A 19,545-nucleotide genomic window follows, 5' to 3' on the forward strand; every position below is an offset into this window, starting at 1 on the left:
AATATCACCTGCTTTGGACACATATTTTTATCACGTGTGATGTCACGTCTATTTTTGGACTGATTATTATCTTTACTAATGTTGGGATTTATTGCACTTTATTATACGGTTTGTACATGTGGTGACTCCATTTATGTAACACTGGAGACGTATAGTTAATTATCTATGCGTGTGAGTGTTGAAATATATATCTAGAGGGTCACGCCATCACTGTATTAAGGACACTTGCACACTTATAGGGTTATGATATGTACACTTATCATTTATAGTTATAGATTTGTTCAGAGTGAGATCAGATAACTCTGGGATAGTGTATAGAACACATATAGAGGGTCACACCATCACTGTGTTAAAGGCACTAGTACACTTTATCAAAGCGCCTCTTATTTTTTCCTGGATGCCTGTGTGTGGAGTGTGTTAGTCACAGGCACCCTTGATCAAATATTTAGTTGTTGCACCATAAATTTAAAGGGGCCGCTTCACATTGATTGTGGAGAGATTTTTCACCACACGGTTTACTATATTCACATTATTTTTACTTTTATCTGTGGAGGATAGGGAGCGCGGTGGAGGTGTTTTGGGTTGAAGGGCGGTTTATCAATCTAAAATACCTTATTATATTTACGAGACATTCCTCACCACCTGCAGCTATGGATGCGTTCAGTTTCTTAACCAATAGACAACATAACCCCGAGACAGTTTTCTCTAATGATCAGCCTATGGTTGAATATGAGGAAGACTTCTCGACAGTGTTAAAAACACTGGAAAATCTACTGGAAAAAACAAGTAAAAACATGGTGGGATGTGTTCACGTTTGAACACTACCGTAGAGAGAACCTCATATTTAGGAGCCTGAGGTGGGAAGTACCACCTCAGGATGGATTGAATGACCAGTCATTCATGAATGAATGGCTGGAATTCTTCAATAAAGTAGGTAGGGAATTACAGGGATTAGTCCTGAAAAGGAAGCAAATCAAATTAAGCATGTTAAATGAAAAGATTAAAGCATTACAAGATAAATTGGAACCCATTAACGATTCCAATCAAATGAATGAGTTCAATGTCAATATAAAGAAGAAATTAGAAAAAATTGATAGAGAAACGCAAAAAAAGAAGGTAAAAATGTTTAATAGAGATTCGAATGATTTTAAAACTAATAAAATATATGCTTGGCAGACAACAGTGAACAATAATACTGGGGACCCAGCTGCTAATAGTAATGCAGCAGGGGGGACCAGTAATCCCCTGCAAAAACCAGAAACTACGAATAATAACAATAAAAAAGTAGTAAATAGGGGTAAAGATGGAGCTGTTGCAATGGAGCCGAGACCAAACGAGAGGGGTCGGAATATAGGGGAAGATCACTATGCGGGTGGCCGCTATCATTCCCCCAGGCCCTCATCACGGGGAAGAGGAGGATATGGATACCACCTATCCCCTAGGCCCCCATCACGGGGAAGAGGAGGATATCCACGTGGATATTATGATTATCCATCCCCCAGGAACTATAGGGGAAGCACACCACAGGAGTATAGGCAATGGCAACAATATCCCCCACCTCAACAATATTTAGAAGGGCATGGAGATATACCCCTGTATAATAGGTTTTCACCACTGCAAAGACAAGAGCAACCTGAATATACTCCTTTTTTAGGACAACAGGGGAGGGGAGGAGGAACACCGAGGAGGAATCCCGGTGGGCTTTATCAGAAAGGAGGAGGAAGACAGATACCTCCCCGTGGTTACAACAAAGAGATTGTGCCCCCACGAGGAGAAGGAGGGGATGTAGGGCAGGAAGATCCAAAAAATCCAAGAAAAAGACCGAGAGATGTATAAATACGGGCATCTATAACTTAAGTAATGTTGAGCTCAATCATAAGGAGCTCAACATATTGAACTTGGGTTTGAAATGTGCCCCTAAAAAGGTAATGAATAAGTTTGATGTCTATATAGACACACACAAATTCATTAGATCCCTGAATATCAAAAAATATTTTCTTAACCATCCGGTGGTGTCTACGATGAAAGCTATGGCACCTACCAACAAAATAGATACGGGGTTGAAGAATAAGTCTATCTTTAATCCCCAGAATCCAAGCAATCATTTTGTAGAAGTATTCAAGAATTTGGTACTAAATGACATTGAGAAGTTGGTCCCACGTAAGGGAGTGAATCCCCAGTACATCAGGGAAGGGATCAAATCCTTGGAAGAGAAAAAGGACCTTATAATACGACCTGCTGATAAGGGGGGAGGGGTGGTATTACTGGATAAGACATTTTATCTCAACCAGCTTTTGGAGCTGGTAGGGGACAGTTCTACCTATAAGAAGTTATCCTCTGACCCCACTGAAACATATAGAGTGCAGCTATCGTCCTTGGTGGAATGGGGCTATAGAATAGATGCGTTAAACTTGAAAGAGAAGAGATATCTGGTTCCGAGCGCCTGCAGGATTCCAATTATTTATACCCTGCCAAAGGTGCATAAAAATGCACAATGCCCACCACCTTGCCCCATTGTCAATGGGATTGGCTCTGTAACTGCCAGACTGGGGGAGTACTTGGATAAATTTCTTCAGCTGAGTGTTAAAGTTACTAGAGCGTATCTGAAGGACACTGGAGAGTTATTATCTTTGCTTAAAGAGGTCCGTTTAGAGACTTCATCACCGGTATATTTGGTAATGGCTGACGTGGCCTCCTTCTATACTGAAATACAACATGATATCCCGGGAGTCCAGAAATGCTTTTTGGGACATGTGTTGGACTTTTGCATGTCCCACAATTATTTTTGGTGTAACGAACGGTTTTACTCTCAGCAGGTTGGCGTGGCCATGGGGGCTAAATATGCCCCTAGCCTCGCCAACCTGTTCATGGCTGAGTGGGAGGACAGGAAGGTTTTCAGCCAAAGGAGACCCCAATTGTTATTTTATCGAAGATTCATAGATGACCTCCTATTCATTTGGGAGGGTACAGAGGAATCTGCTATTGATTTGATACATGAACTCAATGCCAATAATAATAACATTAAATTAGAACATCAAATCAGCAACCACTCAGTCAATTTCTTGGATGTCACGATAATAAGAGAAGGGAATGGGCTAAAAACTAAGGTATTTTTCAAACCAACGGATCGCAACAGCTATTTATCAATAAGAAGCTGCCACCACCCAACATGGATAAGGAATATCCCAAAGGGACAAATGTTGCGTGTACGCCGCAACTGTACACAGTTAGAAGACTTTTTTGAGCAAGCTGGGATCCTAAAGAACAGGTTCATACAAAAAGGATATGGGGAAGGTGAATTGAATGGGGTCATCCAGGAAGTGGCAGAAATGCCCAGGGAGCAATGTCTTAGTAAAAAGGAAATTACAGTAAGGGATAACTCACATCAGTATGGGTTTATTTCTGGATATCATTGCCAGTATAAGGATATCGAAAGCATTTTTAGAAGACATTGGCATATTCTGTGCAGGGACAGGCACCTGGGAGAGGTACTACCGGATCACCCAAAGTTCATATATAGAAGAGCCCCAAGTTTTGGCGATCATGTGGTCAAGAAAATATTGGACCCACCAAGGCAAAATGATTTGAGATTGAACCTTAGAGGCTTTTACTGTTGCAGGAGATGTATTTGCTGTAAAACGGTAAAAGTAAGACACAGAGGAATAACGAGTGTAACCAATAGGGAGGGAGAATCCTTCGACATTAAAGAATTCAGCACTTGCAACTCCTCACATGTAGTTTACCTAATGTGGTGCCCATGTGGCTTACTTTATGTGGGGAGAACGAAGAGGCTCCTCAGAATTAGAATCTCAGAACACCTAACTAATATTAAGAATGGTTACAAATACCATAGCGTTTCTCTACATTTTAAGGAAAAACATCAACAAGACCCCTCCCTGTTACAGTATTGTGGGATAGATGTGATTCATCCCTCGTGGAGGGGATCCAACAGAGTTAGGAATCTATCCCAAAGGGAAACTCGGTGGATATTTTTAATGAAGAGTCTGGCCCCGAGGGGGTTAAATATAGAGCTAGACCTGAATGGTTTTATCAATGACTTTTAAATTTATAGATTTTTATCAATGACTTTTAAATTTATAGATTTTGGGGATGCTTAACACGTAATTTGTGTAATTGAATGAAACGTTGAAGTCGCATGTCTTGATTGTTTAAGGGGATTAAATATCTGCCGAGACATTAGGTATTAGATTTATGTTTATTTTTAACTCATCATCATGTATCGAAACGTATTGCCTACGTGTGATGAGATAGGGTGGCTTGCGGCAGGGCATAGTTGGTGCTGTCCTCCGTATTATTATTTAATTTATTCTGAATATGAATTTATCATTCATTTTTTGCCGTAATTTGTATTAATTTAACATGCTTATGGATTAGGAGGTACATATGTAATTTTAATTAATTAATAAATTTTTATCAGATGGTTTATAATAATAATTTTAATATGCTATTTTTACTAATTTTAATATTTTAATTATTTACCAATAAGCGCACATATATGTGGTTAATATCCATGTTTTGTGTAGGTATAGACAGGTTGTGGGTTTGTACCTACAAGGAAGGAGTGGTAGATTTTATTTAGTTTATAGAGATAGGGAGGTTCTCTTAATATGGATGTATGTCTGGGTGAATAACACAAGGTATACAGCAGGCAATGTGAGAGCGTAGCCTACAGCGCTGGAGAGTGCCTGTGAGGTAATGCCTCTTACAGTATGGGATCTGATATACAGCGGTCTGTTAACCTAACAGATATGCCTGTGTTTCACTTAGCAGAATAAGGAAGTTGTTGCGAGCATCAGTCCGCACTATTGTAATGCCTGATCCTTAATGCAGCGTACACCGGAGCTCTCAGTGAAATCCATATGACGGGGACCCGAGTTGTGCGCATGCGCGATTAGCCGGCCAATGGGCGTTAGCGAGTTTTGCATATAAGGGATGAGTGGCAGAGTGCACAGCCTATCCCATGAGGAAGTCAATTTATGACGAAACATGTCGGGGGCGTGGCTGTGAGACGTGACGCACAGCGCTGTTAACTACACTATAGGAAAGGAGCATTGTTTACACAGCAGCACGGAGGACCATCAAGGGAGGGGTGAGATTGAGAATTGGCATCAGCACACCTCGGGTCCGCCGTGACCGTTTGTTATGTTTGGTTTCACTGGATTTGGTCTGATGTAATCTGCACTTTACTCTGGCTGAATTTTATTGTTCTAAATGTGAGTGGATTGTTAGAAGATTGCAGTGTTTTAATAAATGTGTGTTGCTGGTTTACACTATTGGAGCATTTGTTTTTTTCATGTGGACCTCATGTTATACATTCACTGTGGAACAACGATTGATCCTTTTACCCTGGTGTGTGGTAATTAAGCGATTTTTGCCTTGCATGAAAATGCTGGCAAAACAAGTCAGTGAGTGCAATTCTTGAGGGAGTGGAATCACTGTTCATGAGGGGAAAGGTGGAAGAGACACAGTATCACCTTTACCTAGATCAAGAGTTAATATCACCTGCTTTGGACACATTTTTTTATCACGTGTGATGTCACGTCTATTTTTGGACTGATTATTATCTTTACTAATGTTGGGATTTATTGCACTTTATTATACGGTTTGTACATGTGGTGACTCCATTCATGTAACACTGGAGACGTATAGTTAATTATCTATGCGTGTGAGTGTTGAAATATATATCTAGAGGGTCACGCCATCACTGTATTAAGGACACTTGCACACTTATAGGGTTATGATATGTACACTTATCATTTATAGTTATAGATTTGTTCAGAGTGAGATCAGATAACTCTGGGATAGTGTATAGAACACATATAGAGGGTCACACCATCACTGTGTTAAAGGCACTAGTACACTTTATCAAAGCGCCTCTTATTTTTTCCTGGATGCCTGTGTGTGGAGTGTGTTAGTCACAGGCACCCTTGATCAAATATTTAGTTGTTGCACCATAAATTTAAAGGGGCCGCTTCACATTGATTGTGGAGAGATTTTTCACCACACGGTTTACTATATTCACATTATTTTTACTTTTATCTGTGGTGGATAGGGAGCGCGGTGGAGGTGTTTTGGTTTGAAGGGCGGTTTATCAATCTAAAATACCTTATTATAAAATAGATTGTGTGTAAGGAGAGGACACTCAGCAGCTGTTTTCACATCTGGACACTGGAGCACTAGTGTGGGACAAAAGAACACCATTTTTATTAGGGGACCACACAGGTGCTCCAGTGTATACTATAGGGGGGTCTCTATCTGTGAAGCTTGTACCAAACAGGTAAAGTATTGCAGCTTGACAAAGGACACTAAAAAAGCTACATCTTGGAACTCTGCTAAAATAGACAATTGTACCCCACTTCCAAGCAATGTTTCATCTTTATAGTTCTGCCATCAAATATCTGTGTGCTAATTATACCATTTTTGCTTTACATAGGGGAGAAAAGACTCGGAAGACACCCCTCATCCGAGGAGACCAGAGCCCCCCCCCCTCTGGAAGAAGGGGAAATCCCCCCAACACAAGCTGAGCAGGAGGAAGAAGACGTGGTGGAACTAGTCACCAGAACAGGTGAGTGTCTGCGACCACAGGCTCAGATAAGAGATGGATGGCGGTATTTTCTTTAGACCTAATTTATTTTGGGGTTCCTCTCTTTTTAGGTGATCGTGAGGTTGTGGGTCCAGATCCTTTCACATCCGAAAGTGCCCAGATCCTGATCGGGGAGATCATGGGGTGTAATTTACAATTGGAAATCATCAAGCAAAACATCAATGTTATTCCAAAAAATAAAAAAATCATTGATGTTTTGGGGCGAGTTTAAAGCCCCTCAAAATCACTTTCTTCTTTTGTGTGCTACAATGTGCAAAATGTTTTTGTGATTTTTCCCAAAGCCAAATTTGGAGGATGCACACAGTGTGTCAACATGTGCTATCTGCCATCACGGGAGATCAATGGACGCGTTTTGGGAGTGCAACCCCTTCCTCAATTATAAAGTAGCTGAGAGGAAGGGCTTGCTCCCCCAAAACACATCCTTTGATCCCCCGTGATGGCAGCTTGCACATGTTGACATTGGCAAAATTGTGTGCATCTTCCAAATTTGGCTTTTCCAGGGGTGATTTCCCCCCATCTGAACGCAATATCAAACAAAGTTCCTAAATACTCATGTATGATATTGCCTTCAAGTTCTACCAAATGTGAACTTTGTAAGTTCAAGATTTGTGTCTTTCTTGTTGGTTTTTTACATACCTGTTTTATGTAAAATGGACATTTTGAGTTTTGATAATGCCACTACAAAAATTGGTATACCACAAACATGTTGGTTTTTTTTCAAAAACTTTGGTAAATGCACATGTGATTGTGCAGGTATTAAAAAGATTGTTAATCAAGAATGTGTGGATTATTGTCTCAACGCTACAACACTTTTGGGGTGATGTAATTGCTGTTTTCATTGCAAATGGGGGTTATTTACTAAGGGCAAATCCTCTTGGCACTACAAGTGCAGTTTCAGTGCAGTTGCAAGTGCACTTGTAGTGAAATGTGTTTTTGCATTTAGGAAATAACAGCCAACAGTGCTTTGTATAAGGTTACACAATCACAACATTTTCTGCACTCAAAACATTTCTGTCAGGGTCAGCTAAAACAAACACAAGCAGTAAATGTCCACCAAGAATTTCTTTTTTTTTTTATTATAAAAAGGCTTCACAGATTGCCTGGCATATTGATAGCCCCCCTACCCACAAAGAACTCCAGGTAGCGTAACCAGACATCACGGGCACTCAGGGAGGGCAAGCCAGGACGGCCACTTTCAAGCGCCGTCAGTGTGGTTTGATGTAGGATTCCGGCCTCAGGCCCAACTGAGCCAGCATAGTTGGCCGAATGTTTCCTTGAAAAGTTATGGAGAACACAGCACGCCAGTATAATATGGTTCAGTTTATACTCCGCCATATGGATGGGTGTCATAAATAGGCAGAACCGGCTGGCAAGGATTCCAAATGTGTTCTCCACCACTCTTCGGGCTCTGGCCAGCCGGTAATTAAAAACCCTCTGTTCCGGGGTGAGGATCCTCATTGGGAATGGCCGCATCAGGTGGTCCCCCAGTGCAAACGCTTCATCAGCAACGAACACAAATGGGAGTCCTTCAACATTGTCCTCTGGAGCTGGCAAGTCCAAGCTGCCATTCTGGAGACGCCTGTAAAACTCCGTCTGGGCGATGACTCCACCATCGGACATCCGGCTATTCTTCCCCACGTCCACATACAAGAAGTCGTAATTAGCCGACACCACCGCCAACATTACTATACTATTAAACCCCTTGTAATTATAATAGTACGACCCCGAGTTGGGTGGTGGGACGATGTGGACGTGTTTCCCATCAATTGCCCCTCCGCAGTTAGGAAAGTCCCACCGCTGGGCAAAGTGGGAGGCCACAGTCTGCCATTCCTGTGGCGTGGAAGGAAACTGTTGAGGAAAAAAACAATAAACATTACTATTTTTACTCAGAAACATGGCAAGCAGATTAGACACAAACATTATGGGTCAACCTCCAGATAGCATTTACTAAGGGGAATTTAACAAGGCCAAAGTATAAGGCACACCTATCATATTCCCCCTCCCCCCCTCTCATGGGCCATTTCTAACATTATAGGGGGTGTGTGGAAATCTTGGACAGGTAACCCTCTTCACTTCATTGAGAGATGAATGCCTAAATAAAGGGTATTACTTTGAACAGACCCTCCTTAGTTACACTATTGGCAGACCACTGGACAGGTAAGAAGTGTCATAATACAAAGATATAAATACACACTGTACACATTTGAGGACATTTGGACATTCTGCTATTACCTTTCAAGATAATAATAGGATACAAAAACTTTAAACAGTACCATTTGAAAGTATACAGGCAGGCCCTTGCACTACATGCTTTGGGGAATTCATCCATAAATCTGACCAGTAAAGAGGTGGGTATAGTGTGTATGGGTTTGGCAAAGTCAGCAGATAGATGATTGAGGATAGAGAATTGGGATCAGCTGACTTAGCAGTTGGGGGAGGGAGGGTGGGTTACTAAAAATTATTTGGGGACACCACAAAAAAAAACCCTCTGGCACTCTGCCTGAATTTAAATCAAAAATAACATTTCCAAACATTTTAGGGGGTGTTTGGGGTAAAGCACTACTATGGAGCTGATAAAATACATTGTTAAGTGACTACATGAGGTGAATATAGGCCAGGAGACACCATGCTGGGGAGGTCAGTGAAGGGCAAATATGTATGAAGGACATAAAATAATAATTACATAAAAATCCAGCATGCATGAGAACAAAGGGGACATTCACATCATATTACAATCATGGTAATAAGGGAATGAGGAAAGAAATACAATATATTAGCAAACATTCAATACAATAAAATGTGATATAAAAGGATAAAAATCTTACCTTCATATACTCCTTCTGCAGGACCTGAATGATGGCAGAACAGGTCTCTGGGATAATGATACCCAGAGCCTGGGGGGAGATGCCTGTCGAGAACTTCAAGTCCTGCAGGCTTCTCCCTGTCGCCAAATACCGCAGGGTAGCGACCAACCTCTGCTCCGGAGTGATGGCTTGCCTCATGCAGGTATCCTGCCTGCTGATATAGGGGGTCAGCGAAGCCAACAAACGGTAAAACACGGGGTCCGTCATCCTGAGAAAGTTCCTGAAATCATCAGGATTATTCTCACGGATCTCACGGAGCAAAGGCATATGAGAGAACTGGTCACGCTGAAGCAACCAATTCTTGGTCCATGAACTCCTCCCCACCCTGTTCATGGACTGGACTTGTGTCAAGGTCAGGACCCCAACACCAAGCCCCCGCACAGCACGAACTCTACGAGGAGTACGCATACGAAACATGGCTAGAAAACGGTCGGCTGCTCAGAACGAAGTAACAGAACGCACTGAAGAACAGCAAGGCCTGTGAAGAGCGACCTGAAAAACAGCAACGAGCGGACAAGATCGCACAAAAAACTTCCAATACGAACTGACTGCACGCACTGAAGAGCAGATACAAACCCACAAGCACAAACTGAACGGCAGAAAACGATCTGAAAGCCACGAGTCTGAAAAAGCGCGAATCGTCTCTCACCAAACTTTTACTAACACGAGATTAGCAAAAGGAGCCCAAAGGGTGCCGCGCTTGGTTCTGAACCGGCCTTTTCTAGTCTCGTCATACGTGGTGTACGTGACCGCGTGGTTGGCGATCGGAAATTCCGACAACTTTGTGCGACCGTGTGTACGCAAAATAAGTTTGAGCCAACATCCGTAGGAAAAAATCCAAGGATTTTGTTGTCGGAATGTCCGAACAAAGTCCGACCGTGTGTACGCCCTATTACAGTGTTGTGGCACCAGAACCACCACCACCAAAGGCCCAATTTTTCTGCCCCTGTTCAACATGGGCATGTAATTACAATTCTTGATCTAATATTTCACAGCAGGGCCCTCTGAGGGCTTACAGTGTTGTGGCCACAACAACACCTAAGGCCCAAATTTCTGCTGAGAATATAGGGCAGGCCCCTACTTTCAAACATCCAACTTACAAACGACTCCTACTTGCAAACAGAAGGAGACAACAGGAAGTGAGATGAAATCTACCCCATTGGAAGGGAAATTCTCTCCTGTAAGAGTTAATATGGGAAAAACTTTTCTCCTTTCCACTGATGCTTTATCACCAATGCTTGTTTCACAAAAAACCCCAAATTTTCAAAAAACATTTGTCATTGGGACAAAAAGTGAGGTGAAATCTTCTGAAGAGGAGCACAGACAGCAAAACAAATGTCACAGGGGTGATAACCCTTCCCTATGTTTTCCAAAAAGCTTAAAATAGATTTTTTGGCTGGAGCTAAACGCGTTAAAAATGCACCAGTTCAAAATTACAAACAGATTCTACTTAACAACAAACCTACAGTCCCTGTCTTGTTTGCACCGCCTGTATACTGCTGTTCAGAGTATATAGGGCCTGGTGGGCCCACGCCTTTTCTTTTTTTAATTTGGGTGCGGGGTTCCCCTTAATATCCATACAAGACCCAAAGGGCCTGGTAATGGACTGGGGGGTACCCATGCCATTTGTCTCACTGATTTTCATCCATATTGCCAGGACCCGACATTACATTAAAGCCGCAAGCAGTTTTAAATGACTTTTTTTTCCTTTAAAAATGACATTTTGTGCAGGGACTGTTCTAAGCATGGAAAACACGCGCCACTTTACAGGCATACTATAGACACCCCCCAGGTACGATATTTAAAGGAATATTTCACTTTTTTTTTTTTTTACTTTAAGCATCATTAAAATCACTGCTCCTGAAAAAAGGGCCGTTTTTAAAAGTTTTATTTGCATTGATACATGTCCCCTGGGGCAGGACCCGGGTCCCCAAACCCTTTTTAGGACAATACCATGCAAATTAGCCTTTAAAATGAGCACTTTTGATTTCAAACGTTCAAGTCCCATAAACGTCAATGGGGTTCTAACGTTCGTACGAATTTTTGGTCCGTTCGCAGGGGGGGTGTTCAGCTCATCCCTAGTCACCAGTACGGTATTTGTACATTGAAATCATATTCCCTCTCGAGCGTCTCTTCTCCATTTCTCTGTAATAACATTTTCGGTGTATCGCTGACACTGACAAGTTAGCAGCAGCTTTCTTACCCAAATTCCTCAATTCATTTTACTTCTTTCCCTCAATATCTCTTGGCGCTGTATTTTTTATCTCCTTACTATTCAAGATACATTCCCATCCTTTTTCATATCGCCAGCAAGTCAGGTGCCATGGAAGCTTGATGCAGTAGCATGAAGCTTCAAACTTCATACAGATATTCTTAGGATTCTGAATGTACAGTTCATTTCTATTATTTTTGATAATTAATCATGTTATTTTTTTTTTGTGTCTGTTTCAGTGCAGAGGTTATGTGCATCTTGTTGTCCAAAAAAAATAAAAAATGTGTGCATCTTAAATAAAGCTAATAAAAAATCAGAGCACAATTTGGAGTAGCGTTCACGGTTTACTGAGCAGCAATCACGAACGACAGAACATGTTCTTTGGGAATTGTGCTTCACCAGATGAAAAGCTAATAATCACATTCAGGTAAGAGTTTTTTTTTGGAAGTAAGTCTTTTATATGGTTAGGGTTAGCGGTTAGGGTTAGCAGTAATTATTAGGGTTAGTGGCAAATATTAGGGTTAGAGTTAGCAGTTAGGGTTAGCGGTAATGATTAGGATTAGCGGTAATTATAAAGGTTAAGGTTAACAGTAATTATTAGGCTTAGCAATAATTATTAGGGTTAGGGTTAGCAGGAATTGTTAGGGTTATGGTTAGCGCTAACCTTAATAATTACCCCTAACCCTAAGATTTACCACTAACCCTAACAGCTAATCCTAATAATTACCTAACCCTAACGCTAATAATTACAGCTAAGCCTAACCCTAATAATTACCAATAGCCCTCACTTTAACCACTAGGGATGGGCGGAAGACCCCTGCGTTCGGTTGGCAGCAGAACTCCTGAGCAGGGGAAAAGTTCGGCCCCTGAACTCCATTGAAGTCTCTGGGAGCCGAACATGAGAAATCAAAAGTGCCCATTTTGAAGGTTTCTATGCAAGTAATTGGCCATAAAAAGGGTATGGGGGCCCGGCTACTGCCCTGGGGGACATGTATCAATACAAACTTTTTTTTAAAAAACAATCATTTTAAAATGAGCAGTGGTTTTAATGGAAACGGTTTCTGATAAGGAAAACTCAAAAGGTGTGCCACATCCCAAATATGCCAAGAAACAAAGAGAGCCCCTTAGGGGTGGGACTTTAAAGGCACTACCACATAAACGAACAATGTTAGAAAAATATGAAGTGATTTTAATGATGCTTAAAGTGAAACAATAAAAAAATAAAGATAATTCCTTTAAATATAGTGCCTGGGGGTCCCCTTAGTCTGCCAGTAAAGTGGTGCATGTGTACCGTTCATAGAATCTGCTGCAGCAAATATTACATTTCTAAAGGAAAAAAAAAACGAGTCCCCCCTCCTGAACCATACAAGGCTGTGCCCCACCTCAACCGTAAGCACCTTGTCCATGTGTTGATGGGGACAAGGCCCTCTTCCCAACAACCCTGGGCTGTGGTTGTGGGGGTCTGCAGGCGGGGATCTTATCATAATCCAGAAGCCCCCATATCCCACCCCTCCAATCTGAATGAGTATGGGGTACATTGTACCTCTATTCATTCACCAAAAAAACTGTCAAAAATAAATAAAAACACTACAAGTGTTTTTGACAAGTCCTTTATTAAAAAAAAACAAAAAAAACACAATGCCCCCGATGTAGATACATTATAAATCATGACGTCTGACACACCGCCGGACCCGGAAAATAAATAAAAAAATTAAAGATGTCCGCACTTGTCAAAGGCAGACAGCCGAATGCCTCTGACATTTCTTAAATAGGTAAGGGGCAGGGCCATCTGGTGATGTCACCTGGTGGCCCCACCCCCTCATGACGTCACCGATCGGTGCATGCTGGGTTGGTAACAGAAATCTGGGTGGCCAAGGATTAAGAGGTGGAACAATGGAGGAGCACTTATGTGCAAAGGTTTTATAAAATCAATTGGAAAAGCCATCAGGGCCTGGGGCTTTTACCGGTAAATGCATTCTATACCATAAATAGATGAATAAAAGACAGTTATTATTATCAAACAACCTCTGGGTCTGGTGTGGTAAAGTCATGATGGGTTAAACACCATATATAGCTACTGTATATACATGGATATGAACATCCTACAATGCAATGCAGGTGTCACAACAACTGGGTTGAGCTGGCTCTCTATTAAGTTACGTTGTTGGATGCAATGGGCCAGTGCTTAGGCAGAGCCAAATTTGGACTTTCTATAAAATGTAATCTTGGATAGGACTATTCTGGGCTTCCAGAGTTAGGACAATCTGCAAAGTAGGAAGTTTTAAAGTATCTGTAGAGACCTCAGACACACTCTGGTGGGAACTGCACATCTAATGCTTCACATGAAGTGCCCGCTGGGTTGGCAACCTCTTTAAGACTCCCAGAAGAGCATTGTTTCCTTGCCTCACGGTTTGTTGCTCCCTTTCCTAGTTGATGGGCAACACAGGGAGCGGGGAGGACTGTCGCCGACTGCCACTGCAGCCAAAGGACTGGACCCATCCCTAGCAAAAGGGGAAGAAGATTTTCCATTGGGTGTCACTTCAGCTGTATTTAAACCTGGAAGTGCTCCAAGTGACATAAGTGGAAGAGACTTTGTGTAAACGAATATTACAATATTGGAAAAAAATCATCAAAATATATTTAAAGTGCTAATATTGTAAGGGAAGTGTCAGGTCACCTGAGACCAGGTGACAGATGCACTCCGTGGAAGTCAGGAGTGCACCGCTAAGGTAGTGGACCCTAGGACTGACTGCTGCGGATTGAACCCTGGGAGGTTCAGGTAGCAGGCCTACTGGAACACTGACACAGATCCCACTGGGAGCTAGAGCATAGATTCCCCAGGGCGCGGAGTCTAAGAGCCAGCAGGTGTTCACCAGAGCCTCTAGTGGTGAGGATGGACTGCGCTGCAGTCTGGCTCCAGGTCGCGGCCCCCAGGGTCTCACAGCTCATGCTCACGGTAGACTACAGGAGAAGAGGTAGGAGGCAGCAGGCTGGAACAATATGGAAAGTAAGGGATAAGCCAAATGTCGGGGCAACTAGCAGACAAGGATAAACATAACACGCCAAAGGTCAGGGTCACAAGCAGACAGGGATAGTCAAGAACAGGCCAAGGTCGGTAACTGGAATCACAATGGTTGATCAGCAAGGTTGGCTTGCAATGCCCAGGTTAATATAGTGGTCCTAGTTAGAGACCAGGGTGGAGCTATGCTGAGGGAAGATTATTTAAACAGTCAGGTGAGGGTGGCTGGGCTCTAAAGGTGAACACAGAACGAAAGGTGAGCTGACAGACACACATTACTGCATAACCATGACAGGAAGTCCATGAAAAGTGAACTAGAAAAGTGACATGCTATGCCAAATAGCACTTGATGCAAAATCCAGGAAGAATCAGGTGACTTGGTGATTTTTAGTGGTAAAAGTCTTCAGTGTAAATTACACCTCTGTGCAAGGTGGTCCCTTGCCTTACTGCTGTAAGGTAACGGTGTAAAACAAATACAAAGATGCCAAATATAATCCAAGTTCCTGTCACAGGCCAATGAGGATTTTCCGTTGGATAACTCAGCAGTAGGTATAGGAGAAGAAGGGGGAAACTCTGGGTCCAATATAATGTATAGAAGGGGAAGAAAATGGAGGTCCAGATTGTGAAGTATGTCATAAATGAGTATATTTTATTAAAAAAGAGCTGAATGTACTCGTATTAAAAAATAAGCAAACACGGCACCACGAGTGGAGAGCTCGCAACCTGATGTCACTTCCGGTGCCTACCTGTTCTGACGCGTAGAGTCACGAACACGTGACTTCATCAGGGATGAATCCTTAAAGGGATTGAGCACTCATCCATCTAAATAGTGTTCCTGTACCCATGGGTCAATTCCAGGTACTATTGGTGAGTACTATTCCCATATACTCTATGTACCTTGTGTGTATCCTATGCTAGTATATTTATTTTGCCTTAAGGGCTAACATCTAATTATGGACTTTGTCTACTTTTTAGATACTGTATTGAATACATTAAGAGCCCTTGCACACTGGGGCGGGGGGCGGCGTCGGTGGTAAAACGCCGCTATTATTAGCGGCGTTTTACCGTCGGTATGCGGCCGCTAGCGGGGCGGTTTTACCCCCCGCTAGCGGCCGAGAAAGGGTTAAATACCTCCGCAAAGCGCCTCTGCAGAGGCGCATTGCCGGCGGTATAGCCGCGCCGTCCCATTGATTTCAATGGGCAGGAGCGGTAAAGGAGCGGTATACACACCGCTCCTTCACCGCTCCGAAGATGCTGCTGGCAGGACTTTTTTTACTGTCCTGCCAGCGCATCGCTCCAGTGTGCAAGCCCTCGGGGCTTTCACACTGGAATACATGCAGCGGCACTTTTGGGGCGGTTTGCAGGCGCTATTATTAGCGCAATAGCGCCTGCAAACCGCCCCAGTGTGCAAGGGCTCTTACAGTGGAAATTTGTTACCATTTACCACTGTGTGTGACTCATATTTCAATATATTTTCACATAACCGCTATATACCAGGTGAGAGTTGCTCCAGTATAAATCGTTTTTTTGATCTGGGGACTTTTTTGAGAGTGGAACTTTAGCTTATAATTTATATGTCTCTGTTTTATCTAGTGATACTCATCATAGACCACAGGAAATGCATGCATTTATACACACATATGGACATTTGAATTTTCGTTTGTTTCGGTTGTCTGTTAGTTCTGTGAGGTTCCCCCATACCCTGAGCCACAAGTTTACCAGGCAAGCATATATGTTGTTTGTTTTTGGGTTTTCTTCTCCTCCTCTTGGAGCAACGTCATAACAGTTAAAGTTATACTTATATACATACTATACTAAATATTTACATATGCAGTTTCTGTTTTTAAATACACCAGCACCTACCCAATCTTTGTCCTGAGGAAGCTAATATCTTAGTGAAACGCGTCGTCGAGCAAGTCTTTGGAGGCATTACTGGATCAGAAATTTTTCTTCTATTCTTGATACATTATGACATCAATTTCTGTACCTTAGATCCAGCACTCTGTAACTGCATTTTTGGGTAACTGGTAATTGTGTCCACAGGGTGTTTTTGGGTAACTGGTAATTGTGTCCACAGGGTGTTGTTTATATGTTGGTTATTTGTTTATTGTAATTTTAATGATGTTGTAATAAAATGTATACTTTTGTACTAATTCTCCCTTTCATTGTGTGCCCACAAAGTCCTCCATTTTTTGACTTGGTCAATCCTCATATACAGGGACTTCAATGCTACCAGACATGTAACTATACTCACCAGTGGTTTAGGTAGAGTCTCTGATACTATCAGATAGGACTTCTGCCATTCTGCAAATTATTAGGCCTCCTGGCTTATTTTTGCAGTATCACTGCTCCGGCCTCAAGCTTAGGCTTTTTGTCTGCTCCTTCAGACTTTCTCACAGCATCATTGTGCTCACATACATACGCACAGCTTCTTGCTGCACTGGCCCTTGCTCTGGCCTCTGGGCAAGGGCCTCCTGTCTCCCGGGTGGAGCCATGAATATCAGCCTGCCTCTTGATTAAGAAGGCTGTGCACACCTGCACAGTAAGGTTCTTGGTCCCCGGAAAGACATAGACATACAGTTAGAGGCTTCGTCCCTCCCAAGACTCTTCAAAGCCTCGAGACTCCAGAACCTGATCCGGGAATTACTAATCCCGGAGAAAACTAAAGAAAAACAATTGTCTCCACTCAGAACAGACATACCGAAGCCCCTCAACCTGCATCTGTGAGAACTTTTAGAAAACAAGAAACAGAGGGCGCACCAGCCTTACGCATTACCTTAATAATAACTTTATTTGATGATAAAACAGATGTATACTCAAAACAGCATGAAAAATCAAGCTCATCAACATCCAACTGTAATAGACCGCCTGGTCCACTAAACAGGTCCCAAACATGAGAAGACCCTTAAGGATGGCTGACACATTTTGAGGGGAGCCATTGTTGAAGATCTTCTCTTGGTTGGGACCTGTTTAGTGGACCAGGTGGTCTAGGGCAGTTAGATATTGATGAGTTTGATTTTTCAAGCTGTTTTCAGTATACATCTATTTTATCATCAAATAAATGTATTATTAAGGTAATGCGAAAGGCTGGTGCACCCTCTGTTTCTTGTTCTCTAGTGTTTCTTCTGGGCTTCCCCAGCCCATTTTGGAGGGCTGCAAAGTTTTGCCAACATCGAAGTAGCTGAAGACCACTGGTACAGCATTGCCCGAGCACCTCTCATGAGGAGATTGTTCTTTTTGTTATTATTCTTTTTATTGAAGGTTTTTAAGAAGGGTACAGAAACCTATGGTGGCACAGCACACGCAAGGGTGTACCGACCAACTAAAAGAAAACCAGAGGGCACACAGTACCCATAAAAAAGACAAAACCAAAACAAAAGTAGCACTGTTAGGCCGACAAACCAACAAGAAAATTCCCAAGTAGTGTGTATGGCTCACACTGTGTAGGGATAATAGGTAACAAAACTAGCCCATGAAGTGTGTCAATCAACCAGGCACAGAAAGATGCGATAGGGTCCTGGAGGCTGTCCCCAATTGTTTGTACCACTGAGGCAAAAGAGCTACATTATATTATCAAAAGTATTGGGGCGCCTGCCTTTACACTCACATGAACTTTAATGGCATCCCAGTCTTATGCCGTGTACACACGATCGGACTTTCCGCCAACAAAACTGTGGATTTTTTTCCGAAGGATGTTGGCTCAAACTTGTCTTGCATACACACGGTCACACAAATGTTGGCCCAAAATTCCAAACATGAGAACGCAGTGACGTACAACACGTACGACGAGCCGAGAAAAACATTTGTGTGCGGAAATTCCAACAGCAAATGTTCGATGGAACATACACACAGTTGGACTTTCCGACAACAAGCTCACATCGAACATTTCCCGTCGTAAAGTCTGACTGTGTGTACGCGGCATTAGTCCGTAGGGTTCAATATTGGGTTGGCCCACCCTTTGCAGATATAACAGCTTCAACTCTTCTGGGAAGGCCGTCCACAAGGTTTAGGAGTGTGTCTATGGGAATGTTGGACCATTCTTCCAGAAGCCCATTTGTGAGGTCAGGTACTGATGTTGGATGAGAAGGCCTGGCTCTCTAATCCATTCCAAAGGTGCTCTGTCAGGTTGAGGTCGGGAAACTGTGCAGATCAGTCAAGTTCCTCCACCCCATGTCTTTATGGACCTTCCTTTCTGCACTGGTCCAAATAATTTGGTGGAGGGGGGATTATACTGTTGGGTTGTTTTTCAGGGGTTGGGCTTGCCCCCTTAGTTCCAGTGAAGGGAACTCTTAAGGCATCAGCATACCAAGACATTTTGGACAATTTCATGCTCCCAACTTTGTAGGAACAGTTTGGGCATGGCACCAGTGCACAAAGTAAGGTCTATAAGGACATGGATGAGTTTGGGTGGAGGAACTTGACTGACACAGAGTCCTGACCTCAACCTAATAGAACACCTTTGGAATGAATAAACCTCACAAATGCTCTTCTGGAAGAATGGTTAAACATTCCCATAGACACCCTCCTAAACCTAGTGGACAGCCTTCTCAGAAGAGTTGAAGCTGTTATAGCTGCAAAGGGTGGGCCAACTCAGTATTGAACCCTACGGACTAAGACTGGGATGCCAGTAAAATTGATGTGCGTGTAAAGGCAGGTGTACCAATACTTTTGGCAATATAGTATACATGTATATGAAGTACAGCAGAGTGTGCATGGCCTCTACAGTGTGATTGGACTTTTCTGGCTGGGAAACAGATGGTGTCCTCAACCCCATTGGTTGGTTTTGCAGTGCTCACAAAGCCAGCAGCTTGAAGCATTCATTATA

At 42.6% G+C, this 19,545-nt stretch overlaps 1 protein-coding gene across 1 annotated transcript in view; it reads right to left on the minus strand.

Annotated features, from left to right (window-relative positions):
- Window positions 1-8,328: 8,328 nt before the first annotated feature.
- Window positions 8,329-19,545, minus strand: part of LOC141145653 (uncharacterized) — a 37,838-nt gene continuing 26,621 nt past the window's right edge. Inside the window, exon 3 of the mRNA XM_073632489.1 lies at window positions 8,329-8,473. The gene's annotated coding sequence lies outside the window, so the exon portion shown is untranslated. The remainder of the gene's footprint in view (window positions 8,474-19,545) is intronic.

This window comes from Aquarana catesbeiana, linkage group LG05, assembly GCF_042186555.1.
Source record: "Aquarana catesbeiana isolate 2022-GZ linkage group LG05, ASM4218655v1, whole genome shotgun sequence".
Lineage (NCBI taxonomy): Eukaryota > Metazoa > Chordata > Amphibia > Anura > Ranidae > Aquarana > Aquarana catesbeiana.